Genomic DNA, 9746 nt, shown 5'->3' on the forward strand with positions numbered 1-9746 from the left:
TGAGTGGGCCCTTCCCCGCCAAAGGAAGTATGAGAGATTAAGGCTGGAAAAGTAGGCTGGGGTTGAATCATCTGTTAAAACCGGACACCAAAGCCTGAATTCTAACTGTGGGTGACACAAACCATGGGTGACATTTATGATCTATACATTTACTTAGATGTCTTGACCCCACCTCCAGAGATGTTTAAAGGCAGGGTTTCCCACAGTTTGTTCCTGCAGTGCTACTCCCTCGAGATTTTTATCTTTATTACTTCCATGTAAAAATCATTCCATATCATTTTGTAGAGATCCTCCTGCCTAGATCTCTCTGTGCGCCACGATCCATAATCCACAAAGGGCTCTGAACCCCCCCCTCCATTTTATATAGTAAAGAAGTAAACGTGCACCCCTTAAAGCATTCTTTTCATATATATGCACACAAACATAAAACCTAGGTATAGCAAAACTATCCTGGCAGCGAAGACTTTTGTATGAGAGATTATTTCTGTCTTAAGATGAGTTGAAAGCCAGGCATGGTAGTGCATGCCTGTAATCCTAGCACTTGGGAGGCCGAAGCAGGAGGATTGTTGTGAGTTTGAGACCAGCCTGGGCTATGAGATGAGCTCAAGGCCAGCCTGAACTGATTAGGGAGAACTTGTCTCAAAAGGAAAAAGAAGAGAGAGAGGAGAGAAGAGGAGAGGAGTTGAGTGTTTTTCTGGTCTGGTAATAATAAGGAACTCTTTGCAGAACTGGGATTGAACTCAGACCCTTGCGCTTGCCAGGGAAGCACTTATTCTACTGAGCCATCTCCCCGGCTTCATAAGGAACTCTTTGATACACACCCTAGGAATCTACTTGAGCCATCTATCATCTATGAGGGAAACACCTAGTTTTATGGGATTTGCACACACAGTGAATGAGAAGAAACCTACAGCTTCTGTCCAAAAGCTAGGTCGGTTCTTTCTCCAACACTTCCTTAACCTTGAGGACTGCAGCCCATGTTCCTGCACATGTTGACACACTGGTGGGGACCTGACACCTGGAGTGGAAAGGACAGCACTGCCCCGACAGCTCTTGGAGAGGGCCAGAAATTTGAAGTGTTGGGCAATTAATTACTAACCTAGTCAGCCCTATATATTTATATATTCCTGAAGATTAGCCAATCACAACTCAAGAATTTTTTTAAATGCATCTATACTGAACATTTACATAAATTTTTGGTTGTCCTCCCTTAAAAATCAATGTGACAACTATTTATAGACCATTGCATTGTACTTAGTATGAATAACCTAGACATAACTTAAGATATATGGAAAACGTTCAGTGGTTAAGCTGCAGATCTAGAGTTGGTGGGGGTGTGGGTGTCCTAAAATCACATCCTTTGAGTCTGGAGGACAGGGCCATCCTTCGAGATTGGGCAAGGAGATAGACCAGAAAAGAGCACTTCTTCCGATTCATGTAGCTAACAGGACTTGGGAATCTCGAACTTGCAACCCTGGGAACTTGAAGCCATGGGTTCTCCGAGGATTCAGTGACCGCAGGGTCCTCCAAAGCCAGCACTTTGTGTACTTATTTTATCCATCTACAAATCTGTAGGAACATTTAAAGACTGGCCCCAGAAGCACCTGCACACTATCCTCCCAGCTCCCCTGGGGTCACCTTCCTGCCACCTTCCACTTGCTCTGGACGCCAAGGAGCGCTGTCTCTGATGCCCACTTCTCCAGAAAGGGCAGCCTCCTCCACAACCTAAGAGGTCACACACAGCTGCTCAAGTACCTCCCCGCCCCACCATGTCCAGGACCAGCTGTCCCGGTGGTCTATTACAGCCACTGCTTTCTTGTCTGGGCTCTGGACACACGGCCCATGCTCTGATATTGCAAGCCCTTTACAGTGAGAGGCTGGTTATCTGTTAGGCGGATAACCTCACGGTCTCTTAGCAGAAGACTTTCTCCTGCAGGGCTGTGTGGCAAAATACTCGGAAATCATGGAAGATCTGGCTCCCACCTTCCGTGCTGGCAGCACCAAGGCACTGGCCCCAGCCTCCTTCTGAGACAGGGTCCTGCTAAGCTGCGGAAGAGGCGGGCCCTGCGCCCCGCTTCTCCCACAGCGTCTCTCTCTGGCTGTTTTTGGGGGGCCCCCTCCCCTTGACAGCTCCAGCCCAGCCAAGAGCCCCAGCGCTGGCTTCACCGGACGCGCCCCACAGGCTGCATCGCGTCGCAGCGAGGATGCGTGGACACCGCGGTCGTCCTTTCTAACTTGCTCAGGCACTGAGACCTCCCTGCGCGGAGCCGGGCGGGTGCTCCGCACACCGGCGCCCGGACGGGGGCGTGCGGGAGGGGAGCAGGCAGGAAGGCACCGCCGAGGCCCACCTGCAGCGGGGTGAAGGCCTCGCACCCGCGCGGCGCCCGGAGGCCTAAACCCGCCCCTTCCCTCCCACCCCCGCGCGATGTGACAGCGCTGGGGTCCAGAGGCCGAGCCCCTCCACGTCGCCCCCGACCAGCTCTGCGGCGAGGACCGCGGCGCCCTTCACGCACGTCGCGAGGCGTCAGCTGCCTCCGTCCTGGGGCCGCTCAGCCAGCCAGAGCGCGGGGCAAGGACCACGTCTGCCTGGCCCTGCAGGCCCCCCACCCCCACCCCCGCTCCGCGCCTCCGTCGCGACCCCAGCCCTGGCGCTGCCAGCAGGGCGGTGGGGACAAAGCCCGGCGTGGAGACCCGCCTGCGACCGGAGCGAGCTTGCGGAGCCGCAGTGCGGACACGAGATCGTGTTCGCACCCGCGCCCCGCGCCCCGCGCCCCGCGCCCCGCGCCCCGCGCCCCGCTCACCCGTGCGCATGCCCATGCCCAGCCCAGGCGCGTGTCGGTCAGTCGGTCTGTCTGTCCCGCGTCTCTCCAGAGCAGCGGCCGCGGGCAGGAGCTGGGCGGGGCGGGTGCGTCGGCCCGCGGGTGGGGGAGAAGCGGAGCAGCCTGGGAAGCGTAGTCCCCGCCCGGCCCAGCAGGGGTCCCCCTGCTCGAACCTGGGACCCGGGCGGGAGGAGGCGGAGGCTGCGCGCCGGGAGATGCGGCTGAGGACTGAGATGAAGGCAGGAGTAAGGCCAAGGACGCGGATGAGGACAGGGCAGGGCTCGGACAGAGATGAGCACAAGGATGCGCACAGGGACAAGGCAAGGCCAGGGCCGGGCTGCTCCATGACGCATCTGCGCCGTGAGGTGCTCAGCAAGGCGCGGTTCCGAGGTGGAGCTGAAGTTGTGGCGAGAAGGTGTCCGAGAAGCCACGCACACTTGGTGGTCAACAGGACGATGTAGCTTCTCTTGAGTCTTTGTGTCCTCATCTGTGACAGGTCTGCAGCTTCGAGAAGGGACACGTCAGGAGCAGAGGCGACGGGCTCAATTCCCAGTGCCAAAAAAGGAAAAGGAAAGAAAAGGAGGCCTTGTGGACGCTCCACCCTAGCCCCAAGGGCGGGGGCCGCAGGTCTCCACCCTGGCAGAGCGCGCTGCTGCAAGGCTGGTTGTGCCTGCACTGGGCAGGAGTTCCTATCCGCAGGGCTTGACATCACCAGGCCAGCTGGCCCGGTCCCCTGGTCTCTGAATGTGCAGGAAGGTGTCCTTTCTTCTTTCCCAAGGGAGAAAGTACTGTGTGCTCTGCCACACACAAGGGGTGGTGACCAGAACCAACCCCAGATTATGAACCAATGGGGGACAGCCATGTTTCCTTTCAGACGCCGGTTTCTTTTTAAGGTGAACGGTCACTGTGGTAATCTACTAAACTTAGATACTATAATGGAATTCTCTCTTTCTCTCTCTCTGTCTCTGTCTGTCTCTCTCTCTTTACCTTTTTGAGACAAGCCTTCATTATGTAGCTCAGGTTGGCCTTGAACTCAAGAAGCCCAGAAAGGCCTCAAACGCCTGGATTCCCCAGCGCTGGGATTACAGGCTCGCACCACCACACCTGGCAGAATCTCAATCTCTTTCTCTCTCTCTCTCTCTCTCTCTCTTTCTCTCTCTCTCTCTCTCTCTCGTTTTTATGTATTTGGAACAGGGTCTCACTGCGCAGCTCAGACTTGTAGAGAATCTCCTGTTTTCATTTTCCCTGGCAGTGGGATTACAGGCTTGCACCACCACAATTAATTGAATTGGGTGGGTGGCTCAGCCCGCCGCAGGGGCGGGGCCAGCAGGGCATGCAGCATGGGATCGAAGGAATTTTCTCTTTTTTGCTCTGTTTTTGTTCACGTGTGTTGCGGTATGGACCCATTACCACTCGCTGATCATGGCCGGGAGGCACTGGTGCTGAGCCCTCCGGGAGCCCTGCCTATCGGGCTGGGCGCCCCGCCCCTTGGTCCCTGGGGTGCCCTGGAGCACAGCCTTCCTGTTGCTCCCACCTCTTAGGTTTTCTGCTTTGTCACCAGGAAGTGGGGTTTGCCTTGAGCCCTGGTGGGTGACAGTGAGTGGAAGGGCAGCTTGCCACCTGGCTGCAGTCACTTGTCTAGTGTGGGTGGCAGCAGTCACATCGCCAAGAAAGGGGCTGCAGAGGACAGTCCATCTTTAAAAACAATAACATCATTTTGTCCTGGTGAGAAACCTTCCTGCATGTCCCGCCGGAGTCGGTCCACCACCAGCTCGGGGGCAGTTTCTCTCCGGGGAGCACAGCACGAGGCACAGACAGGCGGTGTGGCTTGGGTGACCTGCTCACTGAGGCCATCCTCTCCCCTCCCGTGCTGGGCCCCTGCACACTTTCTGAGTGCATTCAAATTAGGGAGTGAATCAGAAAATGAAGTGAATTCTTCAACACTCTTGGTACCAGTGTGACGAACAAGGGTGCATGGTGTCTGCCAGAGTCCCCACAGCATGTGGCAGCAGCATGACTGAGGACAAAAAAGGAGTGAAAGGGGAGGCGGCAATTCAGCCAAGTCACACTCAAATCTTCCTGCGCCTCTTCAGTTCCAATGTCGCGGTGTGACAGGCAGGATGTCTGCCTCTTATGTCATCTATTTAGCATGGTGTTTTGTTGAATAAGAAGAGAGCCAGTGGTTTTTGTTTTTGAGAAAGCTATTGGTTAAGCTAAGCTGAAAATAAAAGTTTCATTCAGACTACAACAATGAGAAGATGCCTGGTTTTGTGGTACCTTTTTCTGTTGTTTTGTTTTGTTTTTTTGTGATTCCTCGCAAGGAAGGTGACCATGGTGGTCAGATGGGTGGAGTGTTACCTCTGCATCGGCGTAGGGAAGGAGCAGACAGGGATCGTTGCTTACATCGGTCATGATTGTCATCCAGAGAAGAGACACAAGAGCCGTCCTGCCCTCCCAGAGCCAGGTATCAGCCCCAGGAGGGTGTGGATGCTCAGCCCAAGAACGTGAGCTGTGGGGAGGCACATCTGGTTCACCTCTGTGCTGTGAAGGCCAGAAGCTGTAGATGTTCATGGTGAATGGACGAAGAAGCAAGAATGCTCTATCTTTGTATTTATGATTTTAAAACTTAAGGAGATTATAGCACCCATTGCCATCTGTTTGGACCTTTAATTCTAATGTCTCAAGACACCATCAATCCCGCCATGGGCAAAGGTCCCAGGAGCCTTCTCACTGGCCCGGGTAAGGTAAGCAGGCGGCTGACCGTGTTCTGGCAGGGGAAACCCGAGGAGAGGCCTGCCAAAGGGACTCTGGGAAAGCTGTTCTTGCTCTTGAACAGGGACACAGAGGGAAACAGGCCACCAACCACATCCACCGGATGCTGCTGTGTCTGCTGCATGGCCAGAGTGGCCACAAGTGATCCTGGAGCCAGCAGAGGATCCAGCACCACACACTCACGGTGCAGGGTGCACAGGGAGAGAACCAGCTGGGCTCTGTGCTGCTGGCTGGTGACCTGGTGCTGTCCTACTTCCGGGTTTCTTGGTATATGAGATAATAAGTCCCTCACTGCTGAGCCAACTTGAGATGGCCTTTTTTGCTACCTGTGGAAAAGCAGGGCAAATGTGGAAGTAAGTTCTTTGGATGAACTGAAAGGCTACTTCCTGGAGCTGCTGAAAGCAACCATGCCACACATGCACTGGGATTGAGGACGAAGACTTAGCCTCAGACATACCCGAGCCTGCACCCCAACATGTACTGGGGAATGGGCTGTGCCCAACCTCCTTATTTAGCAGTACCAGGGATCGAACTTGGGATCTTGTGCTTACGAGGTAGGCGCTTAGGCCTCTGAGCTATCTCCCCTGCCCTGGTCTCTTTCATCTAAGGTTTATTTCCTGCATCTCTAGACCAAGAGCACCAGGAGGGCTGGGGATACAGCTCAGCAGCACAGTGCCTGCCTGGCAAGCATAAGGTCCTGATTCCTAGAACAACAACAACAATAAAAGAAAGAAAGAAAGAGCGAGCGAAGAGCGCAGGGCTTCATCACAAGCCAGATGAGATAACTTGCGCCGAGCGTGCTGCCGAGGGCCCTAACAGCAGCAGTGTGTTGATGCACGCATTGAGTCCCAGTCACAGCGCATGGCAGTGGGCGTGTATGAAAGAACTGCTGCGTCCTGGTGGTCACGCCAGAGGACGCCACGGCAGTACCAGCAGCCAACCCCAGAGTGCGGGAAGCTACACAGCGAATGGCCCAGTGTCTTCCATAAATAAACTGCAGGCAAAAGAAAAGAGAGAGGAAGTTTTGAGACTTTCGGACGCACAGCAGACAGCCATGCAGAATATGTGGATCTTGGGCTGAACAAAGCAACTGATAAAGTATCACATTAACAGACACTTGGGGGAGGTACGAGCAGAGTGTTTGATTATATTAATGTCCTATGTAACGAGTTCTTGGATGTGATAATTGGGTTGTGATCATGTTTTTGGAGTCCTTGTCTTTTGGAACGGTATGCCACATACGTGTAAAAGAAATGATAGCTGGGACTTGGTTTTTAAAATACCCCAGTGTAGGAATGGGGTGGAATGGCAGGGTGGAGGGACGGGTGAGACAAGATGGGCCATCGGTTGATGACAGACAAAACAGCCTAGAGCGCTGCTCAGTCATCCTCTGCCTCTCTGCCCCCAGCACTGGGGACTGAACCTAGAGTCTTTGCACTGAGCTACATCCCCAGCCCTTTTTTAAATTTTTATTTCTTGAGGCAGGGTCTCACTAAAGATGCCCAGACCGGGCTAGAACCTTCGGTTCTCCTGACTCCGCCTCCCCCAGTGCTGAGATGACAGGAATGCACCACCCCCTCCACAGCAGCAGACCCCAGGCACTCCTCCTCCCATGAATACTTGTTCTCCTTTGGTCTTCTGTAGATTTGCTTGTTCTAGACACTTACCACTAGTGAATTATATGGTCCTCTGTGACTGGAATCTTCCATTTAGCACAATGTTCTCAGAGTTCTTGTTGTAGCATGTTTTAACACTTTATTTTCTTCTTCTTTGAGCCTGGTTCTGTAGCCCAGGCTGGCCTTAAAGTTCTGGACTCAAGGGAACCTCCTGCCTCAGCCATCCAAGGAACTAGGCCCAATTTACTTCAGCAATTTCTTTCTAAAATGGCCAAATAGCATTTTACTGTACAAATAAGCCACATTTTATTTATTTATTCATCAGGTGATGAAATTTCCCTACTTTCTACATTTTGGTCTTTACAAGTAATGCTGATATGCACATCCGTGTGCAAGGTTTTGGATAGACATGTCTTCATTTCTCTTAGGTATCTGCCTAGTTTTGAAATTATCAGAGCATATGGTCACATTAGGTTTAACATTTTGATGAACCAGCAATCTCTTGTAAAATATTTGTACCATTTTACATTCTGACCAACAATAGGGGGAGTGCCAGTCTCTCCACATCTTCACCGACACTTGTTAATGTGCATCTTTTTATTGCACTAACCTAGGGTGTGAAGTAGTACTGTCTTGTGATTTTGATATGCATTTCACTAATAGTTGATTATGCTGACATTTTTAAAAAATATGTATTTATTTGATACAGGGTTTTGCTACACAGTTCAGACTCATGGTGATCCTCCTCTCAGCCTTCCCAGTGCTGGGATTATAGGCATGTGCCACCATACCCAGGGTCATGGGGCCTACACAGCATGCGGTACCAGAGATTGAACTCAGGTCCTTGTGCTTGCCTGACAGGTGCTTAGACCACTGAGCTATCTCCCCAGCCTGATGCTCTCCTTTTAAAAAGATGTTTTCTAACCATTTTTATGTCTTTTTTGGAGAAATCTCTATTCAACTGTTTTGTCTATTTTTTTCAAACTGGGTTACTTGTTAAAGTTCTTTAACTTTGGGGCTGGCCAGCTAGCTCAGCAGATTAAAGCGCAGGGACTGGGGTTCGATTCCCGGCCTGCCATGCCGATCTCACTGAGACAGAGACGGAGACTGGGTGTGGTGGTGCATGCCTGTAATCCCAGCTCTTGGGAGGCTGAAACTGGGAGGATCACTACGAGTCAGATCTGTGTAATGAGACCCTGTAGTCCCTGTATCAAAATACATTTTTAAAAAGGGAAAAAAATATTTAATTTTAATTGGGTTATTAGTGAAAGTTCTTTACGTTTTGAATACAGTTTCTTTATTACATATGCAATTTGCAAATTCTTCTCTTCAGTGAAATAACTGTTTTTACTTTCTTCCTGATATCCTTGGGTAAATACCCTTTATTTATTATTATTATTATTTTTTGTATTTAGTGCAGGGTCTACAGGGTCTATAGGGGCTCACTACACAGATTGGACTTGTAGTGATTCTCCTGTTTTTAGCTTCCCAAGTGCTGGGATTACAGGCATGTGTCACTACGCCCAGTCTCACTCATCATCTCAGTGTGTCCCAGGGGCAGGGCCAGCATGGCATGCCTGGGATTAAACTCCCAGCCCCTGTGTCTGCCTAAGCAGATGCTTTAATCTGCTGAGCTATCTGGCCGGCCCAATACCCTTTAAAGTTTTGGAAATTCCTATTTGTATTTTGTCATCATTTTTATCATGAAGCTATGCTGGTTTACATCAAAGTATTTTTCTCGTTTTAATTTTGTGTATTTGGTACAGGATCTTGGTATACAGCTCAGACTCCTAGTGATCCTCCTGTTTCAGCCTACCCAGCACTGGGATTACAGGTGTGCACCACCACATCCAGTCTTGGTGGCCAGCTTTCGGAGCCCCTGACGGGGCCAGCACAGCATGTGATACCGGGGATCGAACCGGGTCCTTGCTCTGGCTTAGACCACTGAGCTATCTCCGTAGCCCCAAAATAGTTTTGAGTCTATAGAGATAGTCACATGGAATTTTCTTCAGGCCTTGGCTTCTTTTTGTTGAAAGCTTTAAAATGACTGCTTCCGTCTCTTTCCTAGGTCCACATATTTTCAGAGTATATATTTCTTCTCGAGCCAGTTTCATTGGCTTGCATGCTCCTACGAACTTTTTTTTTACTTTACTTAAGTTACCTAATATTTTGGCATATATTAGTTTCTAATATTTTCATTCTTCTCTCATTTCAGTGCTATTAGTAGTGATGTTCTGTTCTTTATTCCCAGTTTAGTAATTTGAGCCCTCTAACTCGGGCCAGCCCAGGAAGAAGTTTGTCAATTTTGTTCATTTTTTTCAAAGAGCTAACTTCTGGTATGGTTGACTTTCTCAATTGTTTTTCTAGTCTATTTTATTTCTACTTCAATATTTATGAGATTCAGCATGAACGACCCCATCGTTTTGGGGTGAATTCTACTAAGCCTTTATGGAGGAAGTGATGACAATTACTCACATCTCTTCTAGAAAATTAAAGCAGAGGGAGCATTTCTTCATTCATCCCGTGAAGCTGGCATTAT

General features: G+C 50.7%; 1 protein-coding gene across 1 annotated transcript in view; it reads right to left on the reverse strand.

Annotated features, from left to right (window-relative positions):
* Positions 1-2881, reverse strand: part of Tmod2 (tropomodulin 2) — a 33167-nt gene extending 30286 nt beyond the window's left edge. The window contains exon 1 of the mRNA XM_004639052.2: positions 2802-2881. The gene's annotated coding sequence lies outside the window, so the exon portion shown is untranslated. The remainder of the gene's footprint in view (positions 1-2801) is intronic.
* Positions 2882-9746: the final 6865 nt, after the last annotated feature.

Source organism: Octodon degus, unplaced genomic scaffold (assembly GCF_000260255.1).
Source record: "Octodon degus isolate 3935 unplaced genomic scaffold, OctDeg1.0 scaffold00105, whole genome shotgun sequence".
Lineage (NCBI taxonomy): Eukaryota > Metazoa > Chordata > Mammalia > Rodentia > Octodontidae > Octodon > Octodon degus.